This window comes from Equus caballus, chromosome 22, assembly GCF_041296265.1.
Source record: "Equus caballus isolate H_3958 breed thoroughbred chromosome 22, TB-T2T, whole genome shotgun sequence".
NCBI lineage: Eukaryota > Metazoa > Chordata > Mammalia > Perissodactyla > Equidae > Equus > Equus caballus.
In genome coordinates this window covers 1,371,116-1,387,455 of record NC_091705.1, presented here as the reverse complement: position 1 = coordinate 1,387,455, position 16,340 = coordinate 1,371,116, and positions in this window count along the sequence as shown.

Sequence of the window (16,340 nt, the reverse complement as noted above, 5' to 3'; positions counted from 1 at the left end):
CTTTTCCTTTGATCTTATCCTTTTTCCTCATTCCATTGAGTTGTTCAGCTCTCTGTGCTGCTTTCGAATGATTATTTTGATCCTTTCTTCTACAGCACACCGAGGACGTTCCATTTTATCTTGTGGTCTCCACGTTGTGGTCCATGTTAGAGCCAGTCAACTGAACAGACTCTTAGAGCTCTTTGTACCCCCTCGAGACACAACGTTGAATAGAGCATCTCTGCTGAGTGGGGCCAAATCAATTCCTTCCACCGAATCAACTGCGTGTTCCTTCCTCCATTATCCCAACCCCCAGTAGCCCACTTCTTCACAGTTGTCGTAGGTTTCCGTCTGTGTGTACTAGGAAAAGGATGCGGTAATTTTGGAGTGTAGCACAATTCCTCATGGGTCCCCTTTTGTGTCTCATGCTTTGGGACCTGCCAGGAGTCAAGTTCACCTCGACTGAGTCTTGCTCTAGAAGCACCAAGGCTGGTGGGTATAGGTCCTGAGGAGGCTCAGCAGTGTCTTGCCAGGCAATGACCTCAGGGGACATGGTGACAGGATCCTCAGGAAAAGCAGAGTCAACCTCCTCAGACAGGAGGAGGAGGGCCGCTTCCACTGACAAGGCCAACTCTGTGCCATGTGGGAGTGAGTTAAATGTTCCAGCTTAATCGGGAACTGACTTACATCCTCATTCCAGTTTTCAGGACCCAATTACTACTAAATCAACGCCATCACTTTCACCACTGTGCAGATGGGGATTCAACCTGTGTTGTAATTCAGCCGCTTGCAGGAAGAGACTCCGGGTTAGGTTTTCAGAAGGATCAGCTCTGAAGCTACAGGAAGTAAGAGTTTGTTTCAGGGAAGGTACAGACACTTCAGGTCAGTTATGGTGGTTGAGATGAGCTGGGAATTTGACACCCTGGGCTCATCATTTTCTTTTCTCATTTAATCAAGTGCAATTAGGAACAGTTAGCTGATTTCATTACATTTGTTAACTTGTCAAGAATGGTTAACGCATCAAATACATGATCACTGAGAACTTTCCCTTTTATAAACATTTGGTTAGGAATCTCCAGTGGTGATATTTTGTGTACCTCTGTTGCCACACCCTGCCATCAACTGGCAGCGCCCTCTTTAACACTGGAAATAGGGTCTCTGGTGCCTTTCAATTTAATCAGATTAGATAACCAATTCCAGAAATCCGAGAACCATTTCAGAAAACACATCTTTAAGATTCTATTCCTCTAGAACCATCCTTGGTACCAAAATCTGTATTAGAGTTCTCCAGAGAAAAGAAACATATTTATTTATAACGTGAGCATATCCATTTCTGTATACATACATACAGTCGTGCCTCACCGAATGATGGGGACATGTTCTGCGAAATGCCTCATCAGGAAATTTTGATGTTGTGTGAACATCATAGTCTGTGCTTACACAAACATAGATGGCATAGCCTATTATACAGCTGGGCTGCAAGGTACTAATCTTATGGGACCACCATTGTGTAAGCAGACCATAATTGATGGAAACATCATTATACAGTGCATGACTATATGTATGTGTATATACACACACAGAGACACAGATACACACATTTCTTACTAGGAATTGATTCATGGAATTATTCTTGATTATAGGTGCTGGTAAGTTTGAATTATAGGGAAGGCAAGCAGACTAGAATGTCTAATGCAGGATTTGTTTTTTTTGAGGAAGATTAGCCCTGGGCTAACTACTGCCAATTCTCCTCTTTTTTCTGAGGAAGACTGGGCCTAGGCTAACATCCATGCCCATTTTCCTCTACTTTATATGTGGGACGCCTACCACAGCATGGGGTGCCAAGCAGTGCCATGTCTGCGCCCGGGATCTGAACAGGCGAACCCAAGGCCACCGAGAAGCGGATTGTGCACACTTAACCACTGCACCACCGGGCCAACCCCTAATGCAGGATTTTAAACTGCAATCTGAGGCATAATTTCTTCTTCACCAGGAAACCTCAATTTTTCCTCTTATGGGTTTCAACTGAGTATGTGAGACCCACTCACATTTTCAAGGCTAACATTTTCCAAAGTCAGCTGATTTTAGATGTGCTTGATTAAATAACTGGGTACTGTAACCTAGCCAAATTGACACAGAAGACTAAACATCACAAGTTGTAAGAGTTCTTTCTATGTTCTGAATATTCCACTCTTAGCAGATATGTGATTTGAAAACATTGTCTCCCTTTCAATGGTGTAGTGGATTCCCTAACATTTGTTTGTTTGTTTCTTTCTTTTTTTGTAATGCAAGTGCCTGGCTTAAGCTTTGATTGTGGAGGCATCCATTTCAAAGAAGTGTCCACTTCAAAGATGGCCATCCCCAATAAACACAGTGTCAGCCCCAGGGGCAGGTAAAGAGCCAGGCCCCTCTGCTCCACTGAGGCTTTTTTGTTTCAGAGAAGCTGGTTGATTTAGATAACTGGCCATTTGGACCACTTGGTTTTTTCTGTCTTTCTTTTTCTCTCGTGTCACACTTTATATTCCCACTCTTATATTTTAAATTTGCCAATAAAGAGTGAGCCCTTGCAGCCCTAGGCTCCCACTGTCTGCCCCAGTAAAAGCAGAACCCCAGGCCTGTGCCCTCCTCTCTCTGCCTGCAACCTTGTGTGTGGCCCAAGGCCTGTGAGTAATAAACCTTTATTATTTCAAGGTTTCCTGAGAGTTATTGCTGAAGGGCATCTTGCAAATAAGAACCCCAAGGGCCAGTCCACCCACAACACTGGTTATTGATAGGCTGAGACTGGCACAAAACAGCTAGTTGTTAAGTACATACTCTAAGTACAAGGTCTTTATCAGATAGAGGATTTGCACATCTTTTTCCCAGGTTTTGATGTGTCTTTTCATTCTCTATATAGTATCTTTCAAAGAGCAGAAATTTTTAATATTGATAAATTTTAATTTATTAATTCCTTCTTTTGTGGATCGTGCTTCTGGTGTCATATCTAGGCCCTAATCCAAAATCATAAGGAATTTCTCCTTTGCTTTCTTGTAGAAGTTTTAGAGTTTACATCTAGACCTCTGGTCCATTTTGAGTTCACTTTGTTATACAGTTCAAGGCGTGGATTGAAGTCCATGTTTTGGCACATGGATGTCTAGTGGTTCCAGCACCATTTGGTCAGACAACTAGCTTTTCTCCATTGAATTGACTTTGCAACGTTTTTGAAAACCAATGTTCTGTATATGTCTGGCCTATTTCTCTCCACACGTGATGCAAATATCGCACTGTCCTGAAAATTGTCTTTATAATAATTTCAAATCTAGTGCTGTTAGTCCTCCAACTTTGTTCTTCTTCAAAGTTGTGATGGCTGTTTTGGGTGCTTTGCATTTTAATATAAATTATGAATGAGTTTTTCAGTTTCTACCAGAAAAAGCCTGCCAGGATTTTGATTGAGGGTACCTGGAATCTGTAGATCAATTTGTGGAGAAATGACATATTAAAAATATTCAGCCTCCCAACCCATGAGCAAGACTATATATATATATATATATATATATGTATGTATTTAAATTTTGGGGGTAATGTTTTGCAGTTTTCCATATACAACTTTTTCTTAGAGTCATCCTTAAGCATTTCATACTTTTTGATATATTGTAAAGGATATTTTTATTTCATTTTTTGATTGCTCATTGCTAGTATATAGAAATAGGACATGTTTAGAACCTTCAGATTAAAGGAAATTCATTTTGGGAGAGAGTATAAAGCATGAACTTGGTGACAGCTTTCATAAAAATCTATTTTTAGAGTTGCATGGAGCTAACAGAGAACAAGTCTGTGTTTGACCCATAAACTGCATTAACAACATTAAAAATCCATGGCTCCATCTTCAAAGCATCAATGAAAATAATCCATGACCAATATATTAGTGAAAATTAGAGTGAGTTTATTATGAGCCAGATCTGAGGACTAGTTTAGCCCAGGGTCTTCTTTCCCCAAAGAAGGAAGGGAACCAAAGAAGTGGGGTGTACAGAGTGGTTGTATACTGTCAAAGAGCATGGATCACATTTGACTGAAATGTCTCTTTTACAATAGTCACGAGATTGCTCTGCCGGCAGAGTGATTAATGGACACAGCAGCTAGCAGGTCTGCTGTCTCGGTGGACACAGCAGGTAGCCCAACTACTGTCTTGAGCTGGGTGGTCACAGGTGGGCGCAGCAATCAGTTCCTAGCCTAGAGAGAGGTGCTAATCCTTAAGGAAATGCCAATGTGGGGGAAGATGCATCTTTATCTTAAGGCCATTTGTTCTTGTCTTTGGGGCATAGCAAATGTTTAAAGCAGATATACAATGCAAGCCACATCAGGCCCTTCTGGAAAACAAGGTCAGGCTGAATTAGGGGTACACCAAAGGCTTCCTCACATGCTCCCATATATCCTACTGTCTGTCATTTGTTTATCAGAAGTATTTTTCTAGAGCAAGAAGATTGTACAAGCAAAAATGGGCAATTTTTCAAAGTTGAGGAGGAGTTCTAGACACAAAATAGGAAAACAATGCATGTACTTGAAGCCAGCTTGCTGCACTCTGCCCAAGCCCAGAAACCAGCCCTGCCTGGTGTGTTTGTTCCCCTCCCAATGCATCTTCAGGCCTTGCTGTGCCGTTTTCTTAGTTAAGCACACACACATACACCTACACACATGCATGCACAAGTGCACACAAACACGTATACACACAGAGGGAAAATAATGTTCATAGAGCCATGCTGGCAGAACTCCCCCAGAAGAGCAAGATCAATGTTTCTTCCCTTTAGTTCTTACTTTTGAGAAGTCCAGACTCCTCTCTTCCAGCAAAAAGATAAAGTGAACCCAAGTGACTGCCAGTCTCTACTTTCTGTCCTGTTTCTTAGAAAATAACCAAATTAAATGAGGAAATTTGGAAATCAGTTTTGCAAATGTAATGGGCAGTTTGTCTAGAATCTGATTTTCTATTAAACTCTTCCCACTTGTGTAGGTGATGTGGCGGTGTAGCCAAACATCCACTTGCTGCACCGACAGACCTCAGTAGGTGGAGGGTGTTGAAGCTGGAAGAGACCCAGATAGTCATCTACTCCGGAAGTCAAAAGCCAAATGTGGCTTCAGAGACTTTTTTTTTTTAATTGTGGTCATAATAGTTTATAACATTGTGAAATTTCAGTTGTACAATATTATTTGTCAGACACCATATAAATGCTCCCCTTCACCCCTTGTGCCCACCCTCCAAACCCCTTCCCCCTGGTAAGCACTGAACTGTTCTCTTTGTCTGTGAGTTTGTTTATCTTCCACATATGAGTGAAATCATGCAGTGTTTGTCTTTCTCTGCCCGGCTTATTTCGCTTAACCTAATACCTTCAAGGTCCATCCGTGTGGTTACGAATGGGACAATTTTGGTTTTTTTTAATGGAGAGTAGTATTCCATTGTGTGTGTGTATATATATATATGCCATTTCTTCTTTATCTAATCATCAGTCGATGGGCACTTGGGTTGCTTGCAGGACATGGCTATTGTGAATAATGCTGCAATGAACAGAGGGGTGCATAAATCTCTTTGAATGATTGATCTCAAGTTCTTTGAATAAATACCCAGTAATGGGATAGCTGGGTTATATGGTATTTCTATTTTCAATGTTTTGAGAAACCTACGTACTGTTTTCCACAGTGGCTGCCCAGTTTGTATTCCCACCAGGAGTGTCTGAGGGTGCCTTTTTCTCCACATCCTCTCCAACATTTGCTGTTTTTTTGTCTTGGTGATTATAACCATTCTAATGAGCGTAAGATGATTTCTAAGTGTAGTTTCCATTTGCATTCTCTGATGATTAGTGATGTTAAACATCTTTTCATGTGCCTATTGGCCATCTGTATATCTTCATTGGAAAAATGTCTGTTCATATCTTCTGTCATTTTTTCATCGGGTTTGGTTTTTTTTTTTCGTAGTTTGGTTGTGTGAGTTCTTTATATATTATGGAGATTAACCTCTTGTCAGATATATGGTTTGCAAATATTTTCTCCCAGTTGGTGGGTTGTTTTTCCATTTTGATCCTGGTTTCATTTGCCTTCCAGAAGCTCTTTAGTCTGCTGAAGTCCCACTTGCTTTTTTTTTTATTTTATTTCCCTTGTCCAAGTAGACATGGTATTCAAAAAGGTCCTTTTAAGACTGATGTCAAAGAGTGTACTGGCTATATTTTCTTCCATAAGTTTTATGGTTTCAGGTCTTACCTTCAAGTCTTTGGTCCATTTTGATTCTCTTTTTGTGCATGGGGAAAGATAATGGTCTACTTTCATTCTTTTGCATGTGGCTGTCTAGTTTTCCCAGCACCATTTATTCAAGAGGCTTTCCTTTCTCCGTTGGATGTCCTTAGCTCCTTTGTTGAAGATTAGCTGGCCTCAGGTGCGTGGTTTTATTTCTGGGCTTTTAATTCTGTTCTATTGATCTGCGCATCTGTTTCTGTACCAGTACCATGCTGTTGTGATTACCATAACTTTGTAATATATTTTTAAGTCAGGGATTGCGATGCTACCAGCTTTGTTCTTGTTTCTCAGTATTTCTTTGGCTATTTGGGGTCTTTTGTTGCCCCATGTGAATTTTAAGATTCTTTGTCCCATTTCTATGAAGAATGTCATTGGCATTTTGGTTGAGATTGCATTGAATCTGTAGCTAGCTTTAGGTAGTACGGACATTGTAACTATGTTTATTTTTCCAATCCATGTGCATGGAATATTTTTCCATTTCTGTATGTCATTATAGATTTATTTCAGTAATGTTTTCTCGTTTTATTTGTATAGGTCTTTCACCTCCTTGGTTAAATTTATTCCTAGATATTTTCTTCTTTTTGTTATGATTGTAAATGGGATTGTATTCTTGGGTTCTTGTTCTGTTCATTATTGGAGTTTAGAAATGCCACTGATATTTGTAAGGTGACGTTGTACCCTGCAACTTTGCTGTAGTTGTTGATTATTTCTAATAGTTTTCTGGTGGATTCTTTAGGATTTTCTATACATAAAATCATGTCATCTGTAAACAGCAAGAGTTTCACTTCTTCATTAGCTGTTTGGATTCCTTTGATTTCGTTTTCTTGTCTAATTGCTCTGGCCAAAACCTCCAGTACTATGTTGAATAAGAGTGGTGAGAGTGGGGATCCTTGTCTTTTCTTGTTCTCAGAGGGACGGCTCTCAGCTTTTCTCCATTGAGTATGATGTTGGCTGGGTTTGTCATATATGGCCTTTATCATGTTGATGTATTTTCCTTCTATATCCGTTTTGTTGAAAGTTTTTATCATGAATAGATATGGGATCTTGTCAAATACTTTCTCTTTGTCTATTGAGATTATCATGTGAATTTTGTTCCTCATTTTGTTAATGTGGTACACATTAATGATCAATAATGTTGATTGATTTGTGGATGTTGAGCCATCCCTGTGTCCCTGGTATGCATCCAACTTGATCATGGTGTATGATCCTTTTAATGTACTGCCATATTTGGTTTGCCAATATTTTGTTGAAAATTTTTGTATCTATGTTCATCAGCAATATTGGCCTTTGATTTTCCTTCTTTGTGTTGTCCTTGTCTGACTTTGGTATCAGAGCGATGTTGGCCTTGTAGAATGTGGTAGGAAGTGTTCTGTCTTCCTCAATTTTTTGGAATAGATTGAAGATAGATCATAAATTTTCTTTGAATGTTTGGTAGAATTCTCCAGAGGAGCCATCTGGTCCTGCCTGTTTACTTTTTGGGAGGTTTTTGATTACTTTTTCAATGTCTTTATTTGTGATTGGTCTATTCAGATTCTCTCTTTCTTCTGGATTGAGTTTTGGGGGTTGTAAGAGTCTAAGAATTTATCCATTTCTTCTAGATTGTCCAGTTTGGTGGCATACAGTTTTTCATAATATTCTCTTATATTGTATTTCCATGGTATCCATTTTAATTTCTCCTCTTTCATTTCTAATCTTATTTATTTGAGCCTTCTCTCTTTTTTTTCCTAGTTTGTCTGGCTGAGGGTTTTCAATTTTGTGTATCTTCTCAAAGAACCAGCTCCTTGTTTCATTGATCCTTTCCACATTCTTTTTTGGTTCAGTTTCATTTCTTTCTGCTCTAATTTTTATTATTTCCCTCCTTCTGCTGAGTTGGGGCTTTGTTGGTTCTCTTTCTAATTTTGTTTGGTGTAGTTTAAGTTGGCTTATTTGAGCTTTTCTTGTTTGTTAACATGGGTCTGTGTTGCTATAAAATTCTGTGTTAGGACTGATTTTACTGCATCCCATATGAGTTGGTATGCTGTGTTTTTGTTCTCATTTTCTCCAGACTTTTTTTAAATTTCTCCTTTTATTTATTTGATATCAATTGGTCATTCAGTAGCATCTTGTTTAGTCTCTGCATTTTTGTTCCTTTCTCAGCTTTTTTCTTGTAGTTGATTTCTAGTTTCATAGCATCATGGTCAGAAAAGGGACTAGATATGATTTCTATGTGCTTAAATTTATTGAGGTTTGCCTTTTTTCCCAATATATGGTCTATCCTTGAGGATGTCCCATGCACACTTGAGAAGAATATATATTCTGCTGTTTTTGGATGAAATGTTTTGTATATATCTATTAAGTCCATCTGGTCTAGTTTTTCATTGAATTCCACTATTTCCTTGTTGACCTTTTGTCTTTATGATCTATCTATTGATGTAAGCGGATTGTTGAGATCCCCTACTATTACTCTGTTGTCATTAATAGGTCCCCTACTATTACTGTGTTGTCATTAATATCTTCTTTTAGGTTTGTTAATAGTTGCTTTATGTACTTTGGTGATCCTGTGTTGGGTGCATATATGCTTATAAGTGTTATGTGTTCTTGGTGGAGAGCCCCTTTTACTATTATATACTGCCCCTCTTTGTTTCTCTTTACTTGTTTTGTCTTGAAGTCTACTTTGTCTGATATAAGTATGGCAACACGCGCTTTCTTTTGTTTTCCATTAGCTTGGAATATCATCTTCCACCCCTTCACTCTAAGCCTGTGTTTGTCTTTGGAGCTGAGATATGTTTCTGTAGACAACATATTATTGGGTCTTGTTCTTTAACCCATCCTGCCATTCTGTGTCTTTTGATTGCAGAATTTGATCTTTTACATTTAGAGTGATTATTGACATCTGAGCATTTAATACTGCCATCTTATCACTTGCTTTCCAGTTCTTCTGCATTTCCTTTTGTTTTTCTTTTCCCATGTATTTCACACTACAAATTTGATTAGGTAGTTTTCTATGGTGGTTTTCTTCATTTTATCTTTCTTTATCATTTATGTCCCTGTTCTAGTTATTTGTTTAGTGGTTACCTTTAGGTTTGTATAAAACATCTCGTAGAAGAGATAGTCTATTTTCTGATAGACTCATTTCCTTAGACTATGCCAATTCTGTCTGTTTCCTCTTCCCCTTCTAAGTTCCTCTTCACCTTCTAAGTTATTGTTGTCGTATCTTATTCCATCTTGTGTTGTGAGTTTGTGGTTAAAATCATGATATTACTTTTATTTTGGTGTTTTCTTTCTTTTTATCTTTAATGTTAAAGTTAAGTGTTTTCTAACTTGATCTGCTAGACAGCTGCCATTTTCTGATTATTGCCTGTGTATTCACCTCCTTACTCAAGGCTTTGTAGCCCTTTCCCTGTTGTTTGTTCAGGTATAAGGGCCTTCTTGAGGGTTTCTTGTAGGGGGTCTTGGTCATGTGGTGATGAACTCCCTTAGTTTTTGTTTATCTGGGAAAGCCTTTATTTCTCCATCACATCTGAAGGATATTTTTGCCAGATAGAGTATTCTTGGCTAAAAGATTTTTGTCTTCAGATTTTTGAGTATATCATTCCACTCCCTCTTAGCCTTTAAGGTTTCTGTTGAGAAATCTGCTGAAAGCCTGAAAAGGGTTCCTTTGTAAGTCATTTTCTTCTGCCTTTCTGCCCTTCATAATTTCTCTTGGTCAGTGACTTTTGCCAGCTTTACTACTATATGCTTTGCAATAGGTATTTTTACATGGAGGTAATTAGGAGATCTATTGACTTTGTTCACTTGTATTTCCAACTCTTTCCTCAAGTTTGGGAAGTTCTCGGCTATTATTTCTTTGAACAATTTTTCTGTTCCATTCTCTTTCTCTTCCCCCTCTGGAAAACCTCTAATCCTTACGTTGCATTTCCTAGTTGAGTCAAATACTTCTCTGAGAACATCTTCATTTCTTTTCAGTCTTAGTTCTCTCTTCTCCTCCATCTGAAGCTTTTCTATGTTACTGTCCTCTAAGTTGATAATTCAGTCTTCCATAATGTCTGCTCTGTTGTTTGGGGACTCCAGATATTTTTTATCTCATCCATTGTGTTTTTCATCTCCAACAATTCTGTTTGGTTCTTCTTTATAGTTTCAGACTCTTTTGTGAAGAAGCTCCTTAATTCATTGATTTGTCTTTCTATGTTTTCTTGTAACTCATTGAGTTTTCTTTATGATAGCTCTTTTAACTCTTTGTCATTTAGGTTATGAATTTCTGTGTCTTCATGTTGGCTTCTGGGTACTTGTCACTTGCCTTCTGGTTTGGAGATTTAATATACTGTTTCATGCTGCTTGATGGTGTGTATTTTTGCCTCCACATAGTGTTATTATCTGGTCACAGCTTCTGCCTCCCACCACTGGGTGGGTGTCAGGTGCTGTGTATTCTGGGCCCAGCATGATCTGGGGCTCCCCAGCTACTGCCACTGACTCTTTTTCTCTTTGTGCAATGCTCTGACCAATGGCAGATCTGGAGTGCTGGGAATGGGGATGGGTGCTTTCTTTCACCTGTGCTGCATTTCTCTCTGTGTGATGCTCTGGCTATTACAGGAATGGAGGGCCTGCATTCCACCCCCAGCCACTGCCTCTCTTTCTGCATGGTGCTCTGGGTGATCACAGGGCTGGAGCTCCAGGTGGGGCAACGGGCACCTTCATATACCCGTGCACCTCTTCCAGCCACTGCCTATCTCTCCACACTGTGCTCTGGGTGATCACACAGCTGGAGTGCATCTTCCACTTCCTCTGGAGGATCCAGTCCCACCACCTTCAGACATATGGCTGCATACGTCTCTCAGATATCTTTTGTTATGTGTGTATGTCCTCTGTTGGTGTATGAATGTCCTTTTGGTTGTACTTTAGAGAGGAGAGTTCAAGGGAAGAGCTCACTCTGCCTTGATGCTGACATCCACCTCTCTCCAGAGATGCCATGATCAGCCATTGCAATGTTGGAAGAAGGAGGAGGAAGAGGAAGATTTCAGTGACTTTTGGTGGAGCAAGCATTCTTCATTTTATCACAGAAAATATCCCTAATCCTTTACACCAGTCTTCTGCAGATCACACAGTTACCATCTCTCATGACCCTAAAATCCTTTGAGGTGGTTACACCCCAGGCCTACTTCATTTATAAACGAAGTTTGATGCTCAGAGAGGTAAAGTGATTGGGAACTAACTCCTCCTGATAAGTAGGGATTGAATTCAGTGTTCCAGGGGCACTTGCAGAGGACCTGGCAGCTCTGATTGTACATTAGAGTCACCTGAAGACTCTTCTAAAAATTCCTATACCTGAGATTTAAAGTCAGCCATTCTGAGTCAATTGATCTGGCATGGGGCCTTGGAATTGCTGAGCCACTGTGCAGCTAGGGTGGAAAACCATTGGCACAGCATAGTACCAGACTGTCCCAGTGGAGATTTCTATTCCAGGATGAAGATCAGGAGAGGGTTGCTTCTCATGAGCAAAGTTAAGTCCTTTATGGAAGCACGCATGGTATGCGTAAAATTCACCTTTGCAAAACTCATTAAAAGAGCCCAATTTTTTACCGACAAAGGAATATTCATTTTATATATTTTGTACTGAAAAACTAGAAGCAAATGAACATTGAACAATAGGGTGATGGGTTTAAAAAACAAAAAGACATGGATTCAGGATTTTTAAATAAAGCTTTCTTGCATACAACCTATGTGTAGCAGGAAGGAAAGAGGGCCATGTTCACCAGCTAGAAACTGGGAATGACTGTCCCAGCTTCCTTAATAAATTAAAAATACAAACTTTTGTTTATACACAAAGGCAAAGATTACCTGTAAGGATTGCTTTATGGCCTGAAGTGAAGGGAGGGATGTGGCATCTCAGAAAGGAGATGTGGTATCTAATAAGATTCAACAGGGGAGAGGGGAGTGAACTCTAGGGTCATAAGTTAACAAACTTCAAGTCTGTTTTTGAAATGGGTCCCGGTAGCATAGATTTCATAGTATTTATCCAGGAGATATTTCAGGGTGCTTAAGGGGGTCTACTCTTGTGGCAGAATGTATTTTCCAAAGATGGCCACACCAATATATTTATCCCATTCCACATGCACTTCTTACAATTTAACTCACACCCCTTCTTCTGATGGTGGTGTGTCTATGTTCCCTCCCCCTTGGAATCTGCCCCATTGAAGAATCTAAATGATGCTAAATGGCTTCTGAAGCTAGGTCATAAAACATGATACAGATTTAGTTGGCCTGCCATAATGGGATACTGCTCCTGTGCAGAGAAGAAGCCTAGCATCACCCATGAGGAAACACCATGTGGAAGAGCTGAGAGGAAAGGAAATGAAGCCCACTCCCCAGGCAACTGTCAGACTCAACCTCCAGACATGGGAGTGAACTTAGCCTCACATGGCTCTAACCCACAGCCTTTGAGTCTTCCTGCCAAGGCCCAGAATTTATGGAGCAGAGGCAAGCCATCTGCTCCATGCCCTGTCCACATTCTTGGCCCACAGAATCTGTGAACATAATAAATGTTGTAGTTCTGAGATGCTAAGTTTTAGGGAGGTTGTGATGCAGCCTCAGATAATTACTACAACTCTGTTTACCCAAGGGAGTCAAGTATTAAGGAGCCCTTTGGCAGCTTTGGTAGATATGGACATGGTGTAATTATTGATGGGATAACTTCTTCATCAACGTTTGCACACTTGGAATGCACTGCTGATATTATAGTGTTGACACAATGACACACACGTGTGTGCACACACACAGTCCTCACTTTGTAGGATGGTGCAGAACTGTAAAATGATCGTGAAAGGTGAAACTGAAAAAGCAATCTTATTAATCAATGGGAAAAATACAATTGTTCCAGAACATTCAAAGATTTTTGTCAAAACATTAAAAACTCTCTTACTCTCAATTAAAAATGTATAGAGAAATTTAAAGATAACAAAATTAATATTGATTCAATTTACTGTAATTAAAAACATCGATAATTAAAGAGTCAAGTTTCTTTTTAAAAACTCTTCTGAATATGATGCTTGTCTTCTTTGCGTTGTATCTCTTTCCACCTTGCTGATTCTCATATTCCTTCTAGTTTAGATCAGCTTACAACATCTTACACTTTGCACTTTCAATGTCATCAATAGTCTCTCAGAGTTCTAAAGCAACTCATAATTCATTAATTCCTTCAATGTGAAGGCTTTCACAAGTGTCCATCTCCCGGCTCTCTTCAGCTCACCCTCCTTTATTTCAATAAGTTCCCAGCACTCAGTTGCTCTGGTCCCACATCTACAGTCTCTCATACGGCAGCAGTGTCATCATATCCGTGCTCACCTGTCTCCTAATCACAACCGCACAGGCATGTGAGACCTGGATAACAGGCACACACCAAGCACTTACTTGCAGGCTCTGAGAGAAGACTGGTCACTGATCATGACACGCGTTTGTCGTTTATGTAGTGACTGCAGACCGAACAGCAGCAGTGAACTTGGTCTTTCACACAATCACAGTCGATAAAACTGTGGTACCTGAACCTTGAGCCACATTTGTGGGGTGCTGGTATTATTTAACTAAATGATAGTGACTGAAATTCATGCATACTGGAAACCCACAAAGTGAGGTTTCTTTCACTCTCTCTCTCTCTTTCTATAACAACATCTGGTGGAAGATGTTTTTGAGCTAACATTGTAATGAAGAATTGCTTGCCAAGGTCTCAGATAGAAAAGAAATCCAGAGACTTGCACCTGACGTTTTGTAACTTCCTTTGCCTGATGTCCACATCCAAATCTAGACGAGGCCAAGGAGAGGCCAACCTCCAATTCCGGGAGAGGGACAAGGCTAAAGCGACAAATGGTTGAGGCCAGAGCCCACTGACACTGGCATTTTGGTAATGCCCTTCTCGGGAATTTGGAGTGGGACCCTGAACAGCCACATTTTAGGAATATAGGTGAACCAGAAATAAATAAGCCCTCACAAGGCCTGCAACCCCATTTTGAGCTATCTTGTTGGCCCATAAAAATCTCAGTCCCTAAAAGTGGATTAAGGGCATTTCAGATTGACAGTGCCCCCTCAAGCACTGGAGGAAAATATTTTAGGCCTCAAGTTATTTCCACTAATGATTTTGCAAATAAAATATGTAGCTCAAATTCAAAGTTAACTACGCTAATGTGGAGATGTGACAACATAAAGGAGACCAGAAGGAACAACCAGTAATAGATCCAGAGAAGTAGTGGCTCCAGATATGGGAATTACTAGGTATAAACTCAGGAATACAGCTTCTGCTTGAAAACCTGTGTGCTATGGACTGAATATTTGTGTCCCCCCAAATTCATATGTGGAAGCCACAACCCCTAATGTGATGGTGTTTGGAGGTGGGTCTCTTTAGATGTAATTAGGTTTAGATGAGGTCATGAGGGTGGAACCCCCATAATGGAATTAGTGCCCTTATAAGAAGAGGAAGAGGCTAGAGCCCACTCTCTCTCTGCCATGTGAGGACACAGTGAGAAGACAGCGATCTACGAAGCAGGAAGCAGGCCCTCACCAGACACTGAATCTTCCAGCACTTTGTTCTCAGACTTCCAGCCTCCAGAACTGTGAGAAATCAATGTGTGTTGTTTCAACCAACCAGTCTATGGTATTTGGTTATGGCAGCCCGAATGGACTAAGACACTGAGTGATGTTTCAGGCCTGACCATAGGTAATTACAAAGGCTTTACCTAACTGGCCTCATGTGGGAAGCTGCCCTCCTTACTCCAGACTTAGGGTAGGGCAAATACACTGTGGTCTCTGAGGGGAGCCTCAGTCAAGGACTCGGCCTCTCTGGCCAGGCATGTGCTTCCTGTATTTTCATTCCTGGCACCTCCATTCTTAGGTTTCATTCTCTGAGGCCTCAAATGGAGGTCTTTCACAGGCACCTCTGCCAAGGCTTCTTAATGAGGAGAAGAGGGGAAATCTTGAGGACACTTGTCCCCACTGTGACTCAGTACCCAGTACTTTTCTACTCCTAACTCATCCCACTTAAGCCTCTCCCATACCCCAGGGTCCATAAAAACAACAGGGACTTTTGTTTGGGGGCTCCCTGAACAGTGACATGACTACCACACCTGCATGGCTCAACATGACTCTCAACCAGTGCACCATCCTATGAGGGAAAAAGAAGTAGGGGGAGTTGATATTTTCTCCAGTTCTAGTCTCTCCCTTATACCATCACAGTAAGTAATTAAAGGCTTAACTATTTTATTTTTGGTGGTTATTTTAATTGGCTACTCTGACACCTGGCAGTTCAGCTTTCTCTCTCTCACTCAATTAATCTCCTGACATTAACTTTACATAATTATTATTATAATTATTAGACTCAGGGAGACAAGAAACAAGTTTTAATATTCTGGAAGAGAAGTGGAACATGGGATAAATTACATTTGGAAAAGATCAAAATAAAAATTCTAAAACTGAAAAGTAAATAATATTAAGAACCAGTGGATGTATTGAAAGTATACATCTTAGGAAAGGTAAGGAACAAAAAATAGCAAACAAGGTAAATGCCAGGAAATAAATCCAGAATAAAGCCCCATAGGCAAAATTTTGAGGAAAAGATAGAAAGAGACCATGAGAATACAATAAAAATAATTTGGAGATGCATTTAGTTAGAATCACAGAAGTTAGAGTAATGGGCAGAAGCAATATAGAATTGAAAATGACTGAGAACTTTAAAACGAATGAATGACTACTCTGTAGAGTCAACAAGCTCAGTGGACTGCAAGCATGACAAAAAAGAATTCCATATCTCCATTGATGATAGCAAAATCACACACACAGAAAAGGAATGAAAAGACAAAGAGAAAACCTGAAAGCAGTCAGGAGGGGGTTAAAATAGGAAAGAGGGAAGGAAGAAGAAGGAAAAAAAGGAAGGGAGGAAAGATGGAAGAAAGGAAAGCCAGAAAGGGAGCATCAAAAAGAAAAAATGAAACTGGTGTCTTATTTCTCAACAACAAAAATGGAAGCTGGGTGACAATGGAAAGATAGCTTTAATGTGATGAAAGAACATAGAGACAAACATAAGAAATGTATACAGAGCAAAAATACCTTTTGAAAAAAGAGGAAATGAAAACATTTATAGAAAA